Source organism: Aphis gossypii, chromosome 2 (assembly GCF_020184175.1).
Source record: "Aphis gossypii isolate Hap1 chromosome 2, ASM2018417v2, whole genome shotgun sequence".
Classification (NCBI taxonomy): domain Eukaryota; kingdom Metazoa; phylum Arthropoda; class Insecta; order Hemiptera; family Aphididae; genus Aphis; species Aphis gossypii.
In genome coordinates this window covers 45,215,811-45,227,139 of record NC_065531.1, presented here as the reverse complement: position 1 = coordinate 45,227,139, position 11,329 = coordinate 45,215,811, and the positions used below count along the sequence as shown (strand labels likewise).

Here is an 11,329-nt window from a genome sequence, read left to right as displayed (position 1 = left end):
GTAATGTATTACCTATATATAATTACAGTTTACCAAGGAATGTCATTTTAGATTGTATGGCAAATAAAAGGAATCTTAATAATTAGTTTAAACAATTTTATTATTTAAAGTGCTTTTTGAATTAAGGTTTTGAAACATAAACTAATTAATTTTTGTAATTAGAAACAATAATAATTTGTATAACCATAGAAATTTCCTGAAAGTGATTTATCTAATTCCTGTTTATCCAAAAGATGAATTATTTTTAAATTTCCCAAAACATGAAACAACTAAGTGCTTTATTATAATATTATGCATTATTTTAACATTTTTATTTCATTATAATATAATATATTGTTATATGTCTATATCTATAAATATTTTTGCACGATAAGCATATACTTTTGTTATTTTGTTTTACATTTTAACTTTCATGTCATGGGAAAAAAAATCACTCATCTACGACAGTTTTGTCTGTGATCATCATATCAATTAACATATCACGATAGAGACTATTTTTTCTAAAGTGTATAAGTTATAATTCAACATAACGCTTAGTTAATTTTAATTTATGTTCAGCAAATTAATTAATTTTTAATAAATTGTCAAGTTCAATAGCTTTATTAATATATTATTTTTATTGTTTTATAGCTCATAATACTATTTATAATGTAAATGTGCTTAATCTTAAAAAGAGTAAAATTTCATTTTATCTTATAAATTTCATTCCTTATTTACCTTTCTACTTTTTTTTAATAAATAATGCTTTTTAGCTTTTTTAAAATAAAAAAAAATATATTTAAATTTGTGATGTAAAACTAAAACTATTAAATATTTCAAGTAAATAACGTTCAAAAAATAAATTGATTTTATATTATTATATAATAGTATATCGTATATTCATATAATAAATGTTGCCATTTGTCTTTATTCGATCAAACATAAATGAATACTTATTATCTACGTACTCGTATTACCCAATAGTTAGATCCCAATAAGTAATAAATTTATAACTATGTGTTTTAGTGTTTAATAGTATTATTAGTGAAAACTGATTTGTGATTTTTCCTATATGTTTGACAAAAAAACTTTTTTTATATAGCTTTACCGGAACATTATTGTTTTTTAATTAACCTAATATAAAATCATACCGAAGTAGTTCAATAATTATAATATATAAAAAATATTTTACGGTAGGTAAAATTATAAAACCTCTGTATTGGGTATAGTGTATTCAGATTTCAGGTGTTAGATCTAGTCATCTAGGATATTTGACGTACGACGTTCGGGAATTATAGTAAAAATGCTTTATTGTGGAATCGCTGTCTTAAGAGAAAATAAAGTTTTAAACACAAATAAAAATGTAAATAATTTTTTATAAATAATTTAAACTTTATTAATTGAATCCTCAGTCTTGATTCAGTATGTAAATAATATCATACTTATGCTTTAACCTTTAAATGTATATTTGGTGGGTATCTCATTGTTAAGATATTAAAAAAAATTTTGTTTCTTAAACTTTTGTCCAAGTTGTAATAGTTGTAAATATACTATTTTATGCTCTTTAATTCTTAAATTAATTACAGTTTGTCAAGATAATTTTAATATTTATTTCACAATTTAATTGCACAGTATTTTTATTATTGCTTACAACCAACAGTAATATTAAAATCTCGTTGGGTTTAGTATTATCCGTATGAATTACACGTTTATAGTACGTAATAAACTAATAACAATAATAATTATTCAACACGTCAACACCAATTAAAAATAGTTTTAATTTTTTAAATAATAAATGTTTTATATTATTCTCTTTTTACAGTTTTTTTTGTCAGAAGTTTAGATATTTGTTAAACGGACAGACATGTCACAAAGGTATTTTATCATCTAAAGTATATTTCTGTGGTTAACTATTATATTCAAATTTTTTTTTCTCAATGTAAACTATATGTATAATAAAATTCCGATTTACAAGTATATATTTCAAAAATGTCAAAGATTTTTAGGTTAAGACAAAGAATTATTATTTATTTATTAATAATTATGGACATTTAGTGTTTACTTAGGATACTTTAGATGGACATATATAATATTATAATACTATATTATACGTTTTTATCGAATATTCCTAGTAACTACCTAGTGTGCGACCACCCATGAACCTATGTACCTAAGATTTAGCATTACTCCGAATTTAACTTGATCAACATAATAAGGTGTTTAATATGCATAATATTATTATGATTACCGCGTCAAGATATCTGGTTTTGTCTTTAGGCCTTAAAGCCATTTTTTATAAGCAAATTGACTTAAAAAGAACACACACACACAAATAATAGCATACTGTTAGCTTTACATAACGAGTTCCGAAATTTAACATGGAGTGTCTTTATCCGTTATGTATAATTTGAGCTGTTATAATCCAAACTGCACGTTTTTTATATTTATAATATAATAATATCGTATTTCCATACTAGGTACCTAACTATATTTTAATATTATATAGTGTCAGAATTCTGGTTAAACTTTATTTTAACTATCATGAACCATGAATGTCAAAAAAGCCTATTGAGTACTTATAGTCCGTGCAGAGTCAGTAATTTTCTAGAAATCATAGGTAAATTGTAATAGCCCCATCATTAGTGTCAAATTTAGCGAAGGCCACAATGTGTACTAGAAAGTTTAAAATTTAAATATATTCGAGATGAAAGCGTTGAAAATGAAATTTTTATTTTCCTAAAATATTTATATTCAGAAATAACGAACATGTAGTGTACATATTTTCAACACAACTCGGGATCAGGTAAAAAAATAATTTTTGAGCCAAGGAACTGAGGAAATTATAACTTATTAGTCATTGAGATACTTTCTTACAATATAATATGTTCAAACTTTGAAGTACAGAATGAATGATACTCTTTAGATTCAATACAATTCATAATCAATTGACTTTACCTACATCCAATTTAAATTGTGGTAATAACTGGTACCTAAGTGGTAAATTGCAGCTAAACTCTAGAGCGATTTTAGATCTACATCGTAATATCGTACGATAACTATTAAGTATTAACGAGTGACAAGTAATAGCAAAGTAAACTGGTCGTAGCCCAATCGGCTCCCGTTTTATAAAAAGATCAATTTCCAAACGGTTCCGGTTTTTTACAACACAAATTCATTTTCATTTCATACAGTCTTAAACTGTTTCTAAAAATATGTGATTAAACTTGTGTTGTTATAAACTAAGTAAATTATAAAACGTTCTTATATAGAAAATTCATATATTATTGTGAATTTTTAATTAAAATAATATTAAAGTTTAGCATTAAAAAAATGAAAAAAATGCATGTATATAGGTAAGTAGAAATATAAAAAAATCATACATCACGCAATTTTTGTAAGCATAATTTTTTTTATATAATCCCTTACGTGTTATTTCACTCGATTAAAATTTGTCAATGATGTTCCTAATGAACTCTAGTTCTTTTAAAAATTTAGGTGTACTGACACGAGTTTTTACAATAGTTTTTCTATGGGAGCTGTTAGGAATTTACCTACCTGTTTGTTAGACCTTTTTTGACTAGAGCCGTTTGGAAATAAGCAAACAGTTAGACACGATCTCAATACTTAATAAGTAATAACTTATATTTTCTATGATTTCCTAATTCAATATGCTTTCAGATATACATATTAATATTAACTTTCTAACGTGTGTACTTCATTTTAACACAGTATGTTATTATTAGTTATAATAATTATGTTGTCTTCTAATTTCAAATCCATATAGAAAATGAACATCGTATAATATATTTTTGTGTTTTTAGATTATACGTTTTATATAAAAAAAAATCTTTAGAATAATGTTATTACTATAAATCAATGAGTCGTTGATAACGACACATTTCCTCTGATAAAAATCTAAAAACCTTAATAACTCCAAAATCTGTACTATTACCTATATATTAATTTAAAGAACTTTATATTATAGAATTGTGTAACAATGTTGAGCTCACTTATCTTCATATGTATTTGGTATAACAAAAAGGAAAATGACCCAACCAACCAACAATTATAAGAAAAGAAAAAATTAAAAAATTGCAAAACAAAAGTTTAAAAATTGATTTTTTGTAATATATAATTCATTTTTTAAACTTCCTATTAAAAAAGTTGCGTTTTACAATGCGCTAAATGATATAATGTTGCACTTAACCACAAATTCACAGCCTTGCGTCTAAATTATTATTCGCGAAATGTTATTATAATATTTACGTATTCAAATGTCTGTATGCTTAATAAGAAATAACACTAATAACAATACTAATTATTATATTAATTGTATTGTTTTCTTTTCGTATTGTCGTAAGTGGTGGGTATGTACATAAACTTCATTTATTATAAGCCATGATAATATGTGAACACACATCAAACTGGTTGTATCTTCTACCTATATATGTAATAGTGTAATACCCCGCAAAGCGTATACACATGGTTCGTTTTTTCTCACGGCATTTCGACCAGTTTTTTTACAGGTGATGGTAATACACAAACGGCTTTAAAATTATTCATGATGCAGTCGAAGTGATTTAGAGATCATTTCACCGACTGGGTTTATTTACCTACGTCATTCGTATTTTATTATGCACATTAAATACGTACCAATATTATGTTCAGTAATAATATGCGTAAGCGATTTGTCTCGGAACATGGAAAACATACGCCGAGTTTATGCATCTATATATATATATAAAAATAATATAAATATATAATATAATATGCATTTTATCTGTAGAATATCGCTTATGTGTATTATAATGTATCACTCGTGTTTGGTACCTTTATATATTATTCTTATAGGTATAGTTATTTAAGTGAAAAAAAAATTGAAACCAACCATTGTCGATTGCAGCGCACAATAATGCATTTCAACCTCGGAATCACGAAGGCCAACAACACTACTGTAGTACCGTGCTGTTTAAAAATCAATTATCATTGAATCTTGATGTGTACGAATGTAATATTGTCATTTGTTAAGATTTATCTTTAGGTAAGTTTTTTTTTTTTTTGACTATCATTATTGAAATAATGGAGAAATTGTAATTCATATTTATTATAGTTATTAACATTGGGCAGTATTGATTTTACTCACAAACAATGTGACCTTTATTTTAACATCATAGTATTGTCAGAATATTATGTAACATTGAAAACATTAATTGCCTTTTTACTTGTTTAATATTTGTTAATTTGCCATTTTCGATAGCCGCGAATTATGCAACTGTATGGCATAATACCTATACAATAACAATGAAATATAGTTAGATACTTCGTACGGTTTTAGAGAAACATTATTGATCATTTCTGTTTTATTGTTTGGTAATAAATAATAATATAAAAGTATCTCAGAAATATTTTCAACTACCTAGTCCCTAATCATAGCATGAAAGGAAAATATCTAAAACTAGTAAATTTTTAACAAAATAATACAAAAAACTTGTTTAACAATAAATAATGTACTATATATACCTACTTATAGAATATAAATATTATTTTAAAACTAAAACTACAGTCTACAATCACATATTTTGTTCTTGTCGTTGATTACTATTTAAAATTTTTCTAAACAAATAATGTAAATTATTATTATTGGTATATAACTATATATATATAACATAAATTTGTCATATATCTAGTAAGAATATACGAATATAATGTTCATAAACTGATAAATTCATACAACGCAGTGTATCTAGGGTATACATAATAATTAATACGTTAGAAAACATTTATTAAAATATTAAAATAGGCACCTACGTAGGTAAATCAATATTCACTATACCAATATAATAATATAGATTAATCATTATCTAATATTATCTATCATCGAATTAAATTTTTAACATAAGTTATTATTTATCGGTTTTTAGTTTAAAACTAAATTTTCAATCAATATTTTCCTATTATCCCAAAATTTTCTCAAAATAATGCCATATGATATCATGATGAATAATGACTTATAAAATTAATTAACTAAATAAAATTTGACACTAACCATTAGTGTACACTGGTAGACCTTAAACAATGTACTATAGATACCTTGTTTGAATTTATTCCCAAACTTTTTAAATTTTGCAATACTTTTCATGTAGGTATGTCAAATTCAACAAATAACTTATTACATAAATAGATGATAAAAGAGCTGCATAAACTTTTGTTTTTGAAATCTTGGCAAAAGTTAAACACTATAGGTCTATAGATTCATAACATGGCCCATAAATCATTCAATGCCATTTTTGCCGAATGATGAAATAAAAATATATAACTGTTTAAATAATTATATATTACAGTTAAAACCACAAATAATTCTTATTTCGTTTGCGACCATAGTTAAACATTAATATTTATACATAGTCAATAGTCATATAGCCATATAGGTACCTACCTACAGTATTTACCTATTAAGTATTATTATCTCATGAAATAATTGGAAATATTATTAAAAACAAATATAAATATTAAAATAGGTATTATTTTTTATTCTTGTAATTGTGTATTTTAAAAATACTCGAAAACGCTCACAGAAAAAAGTTTCTGGAAATATTTTACTTTTTAAAAATTGAATGTTGAACATAAAATGATAACAATTTTTGGTTTTTCAATAAACATAATTTAGCTATACCATGTTTCTACAAAACAATACTTCCAATATTTCTTTTTATAATACTTATATGATTATAAGTACAATAAAAAATAACTACCATAGAATTAATTAAATCTATACTGATTAATGACTATAGTATATGTTTAGTATGTATTTATAATAATTAATAACCATCATAAAAACCCAAACATTTTGGGGATATTTGAATACACAAAACAACCCCTTACCCTACATACATATTATATCTGAATATAAAAATAATAATAATGTAATATGGATAAAAACAAAAATGTAATAAGTCATAAGTGCTATTATGTAATACGTGGTCAAAATAAATTGCTAAACTAATAAAATGTAATAAATTATTTAAAACTATATAGGTACCTACATAAATAATGCATATTATATTTATTTATATACTAAATAATATTTGACTGTATTTACTTGCGTAGTTTAAGTTTTAAAAATTAGATTATTATTATTATTTATTTTTACAATAAATCTTTACGCAGTATATCAATCTAGAATGTACTTATATGTAATTAAAAATATTAATTAAATAGGTATGCATTTCCATAAAGTAATATATTTAAATAGTTATTAAGTTTGTACATTTTAAAGTTTAAGCAATAAAATATTCGGTATAGTTTCTTTTTTACCATAAGTTTATTGATTTAAATTGATTATTTACATACTTTAATTTCAAGTAAGTACTTGTATTATTGGTATTATTGTAGCCAATAGTTAATGAAACACTTTTATAACATAAACAAAAACCTTCTTTAAGTACGAATATTATAGGCATGCCTAGTAGGTATATTTTTATACTACCTATAATATAGGTGTGTAGAAGTATAGAACATAATAAGTTTCATATTACCTATTATACTTTTAGAATTTTTTTTTTTTTTAATAAAATAATATAACACATAAAGTTTTGTTACTTTTTTCATGCTTAAAAGTTAGTAATAAAATAAAACAAAATATTTAATTAAAAAAGTTTTAAATTAATTCTCAGTATAGGTACCTATACAATTTAAAAAATTGGAAATATATAATTATACGAAAATTTCTCCATGTAGAAATGTATAGCAAAACCAATTTTGCTTCGGATGTAATACTGAAATATTGATTATTTTCTCCATTAAGGACTATGCATTACCTGTCATGAAAATATTTGCTACTTACACATCACTATACACACATCAATAACGCTATACTATACAATTACGATGATATTACGCATTTTAACCAATGTAAACAAGTGCACTTGTTTAATAACTTATTAGTAATCATGGTTATTAGTTATTAGTTTCGTGATGTTCGCATGGACCATTATAAAAGAGTAGGATTGATTTGTTGACGAACGATCAAACAAACACGTTTAAGCATACAATGCAGCCTGTTTGTATTTATATTACAATAATTAATAATATGTAGGTAAGGTAATGTGTATACTGTGTAGAGTAAACGTATTATATGAATATTGGATAAACCTGGGTGCTTTCTCTTAAGAAGTATTTAAATGCGTTTTATCCTTCGAATGCGTAACGAATGTTTTGTTATTTTTCTATTTAGAGTTCTCAGAATATTACTCGGATATTTTGATTTGAATAAACATTAAAAAAAAACCCTGTTTACAAGGAGAATAAATTAATATGAAATAGTTATTATAACTGGGTAGTGGATACGTATATTATGGTAATAACAAAAAAAAAAAAAAACGATTACGTAAAAACTATCTCTTCCATATTATAAATAATAATAATAGCTTATTTTAACTTATCAGCTATTATTCCTTCTTAAAACTAATTCATTTTTTCTGCGAATTCCAAGTATTAATTATCGCAGTTTTATTATATTTTTTTTTTTTTTATTCGTCAGTAAGATATTAATTGTAGATCATTTTCTAACACGATTAATATTTAGGTATGTAATATAATTATCTTAATAATATGATAATTTATAACAATTTATAATGAATATTGAAATATTGACTTTTATGAAAGTTAATAATTAATATATGCAAAACAATAACAATTTATTAAAATATATTTTATACATATTATAATAATAATAATTAATAATACCTATAACTTTTATTAATAACTTTTACATTAACCAATTACAAATACGAACTATTTTTATAGTCTGTAGCCTATAGTTGCACTATAATTTGTTTTTTTAGGATGTAAATATTTTAAAAATACAATTTATAAAATTCCTCTTAAGCGAAGAAGATACGATTATCTTATAGACTAAACTTTGTGAATAGTCTTCCAGATTAACCGTATGACTATGACATATTAAAGTATTCAACTTATATAGTCTATACTATATTCAGTATGTATATGAACTCTATTTTATTTATTTTTAACTATATATTATTGGTACCTGTTTTTAAAGCTGTTTAGTACATTTGTGCAGGTAAATGTTCAATAAACCAAAAATTTAAATGTATCTCGAAATTTATGTATATTGTAGATATATGCAACTAATATGTAGCTTAGTATACAACTATAACTAATTCAATTTTATATTAGTGCTGAATCTGAATAGGTTATACTTTTTCCACTTGATTAATGAAGATTATTCAGAAATTTTAAGCTATATCACCTGAGGGCTAAGATGCAATAATTACAAATATTAAGCATATAATATATGTATAATAGGTAATAATCGTTATTAGTTACAAAAGCCAATAATAATATTAATTACTATCCAATAGTACCTATATATTTGAAAGGAAAGATAAATTGTATATGTGAAGAAGGAATTACATATGTATTTATTCATCCTCAAACAGTTGAGTTTTGTTTAAAAAACTAAAATTGTGTGTAGGACGTGTAGGTTTGTCGCTTTTGCTTGTTCATTAATTCATGGAACACATGCGTCATTATAAAACCCGAATCGGTTTAGTTGTGTATAATGCAAAATGTTTTACAGTTTATTCTGAAAAAATAAGCTCCAATCCCAGTAAATATGATTTATTAATGATAGTATTATAATGTAGGTATGTTATGTAACATTGGTAGATAAGTATCATTTTTTTTTAATATTAAAAAGTTTTTAACCTTAACTAACTAATATTTGATTCTCCGATAGATGTTTCTAGTAAATCGATATTCATATGGGACATTTGAATATCATATATTCTGTGAATTATGGATAGGAGTTTAAACTAGAGAATCTATGGGATGTACAACACTATACAACGTAGATTGTATAATATGCTATACAGCTATATAATCTGTACAAGCTGTGAATTCGAGGTATATACAAATTATTATCGTTATCAAATGAGTTATTATAACTATAATAGTCATATCTATGGGTACCCATTGGGGATGGTAAGATAGGGTACTTGCCCCCTCCTGGGCAAAAATATTATGAACTTGTAATTCAATAAATATAGCATACTTACATTTATGTATGAAATAACATTAAATCTTAATTATCTTAAATTTGAGAATTTTTTTATTTTGACTCTCACCCTAAAATGTTACCAATGGACGCCCGTCGCCCATGGTTAGATCATATTTTGTTGATACTCAATTAAAAAAGCACTTGATATTTAAACATTCTTAAAATCTTGAACCTAACGGATTAAGAATTACTTTTATTCCAGTCCTATACGAATAAATTAATTAAAATACGAAGTAAATATTAATACTCGTATATAATGCAATACTTCTGACTTTAAAAATATATAAATATTTTTTATAATTAATATAAATTAAATGTAGTTTTTTTTACTGAAAAATATCTACGAATTCATTTAATAAAAAAATTAATAAATACTAACGTTATTACCTACTTATTTATATGATGTCATGTACTTTTTGTAGATCTTAAAGACACGAAGTTAATTTTTTATTTATTTCGTTTATTTTAGATCATAACTTCTTTGTTCTAATTAGGTCCCTATAATTAGAATTACAATAAATATATATAAATATGAAATAATTAAATAATTAGGTACACTAAAAAAAGTAATAATTTCTCGTTAATTAAAACATTTAGAATTTAAAGATTAAATCAACTATGAAGGACATTGAGTTAATTTCTTACCACACATGACACATTTAATATACCTAATAGATCCATATTCCATATAAAATATTTATGTTTACAATTATTAGAGTAAAATTAAATAACTTATTAACTCAAATTGAGATTTTAATAAAAATGTTTAATCCAAAATAGGATTAGATATATAACTGAAGGTTATTGACATTGATCTGGCATCATTCTTGATAACTTGAAACAGGCTACAGGATAAGTTTTCAGTTAATCTGTAAAATATTATGTTTTTATATCGGATTTGCTGCTATAGAAAAATGTCTCTTTAAATCTATTATGACCTTTAATTTCAACCATAAAAATTTTCTTTTTTTTTTTTATAAAAAATAACTTATTTTAACTAGACCATAAGTGTAAAACCTGTTTGTATAAAATATTAAGTTAGTTTTTTTTTATCAAGAATTCTTTATAAAACATACGATTAAATTTATTTAATTAATTAATTAATACAAATTATTAGACTGTTATGAGTTTTAAAGATTACAACAGTAATTTTTAGGTACCTACCTATATGGAAAATACAAAAACGCAATTCAAATAGATCGATGTTAAAACAATATTTACTAATCCAAATCAATGTATACTAAATACGTTAATAAATAGCTAACGAAA

At 23.7% G+C, this 11,329-nt stretch overlaps 1 protein-coding gene across 1 annotated transcript in view; it reads right to left on the bottom strand.

Moving 5' to 3' along the window:
* LOC114120678 (protein phosphatase 1 regulatory subunit 12A) overlaps window positions 1-11,329 on the bottom strand; it is a 138,822-nt gene that overhangs the window by 66,243 nt on the left and 61,250 nt on the right. The window lies entirely within an intron of this gene.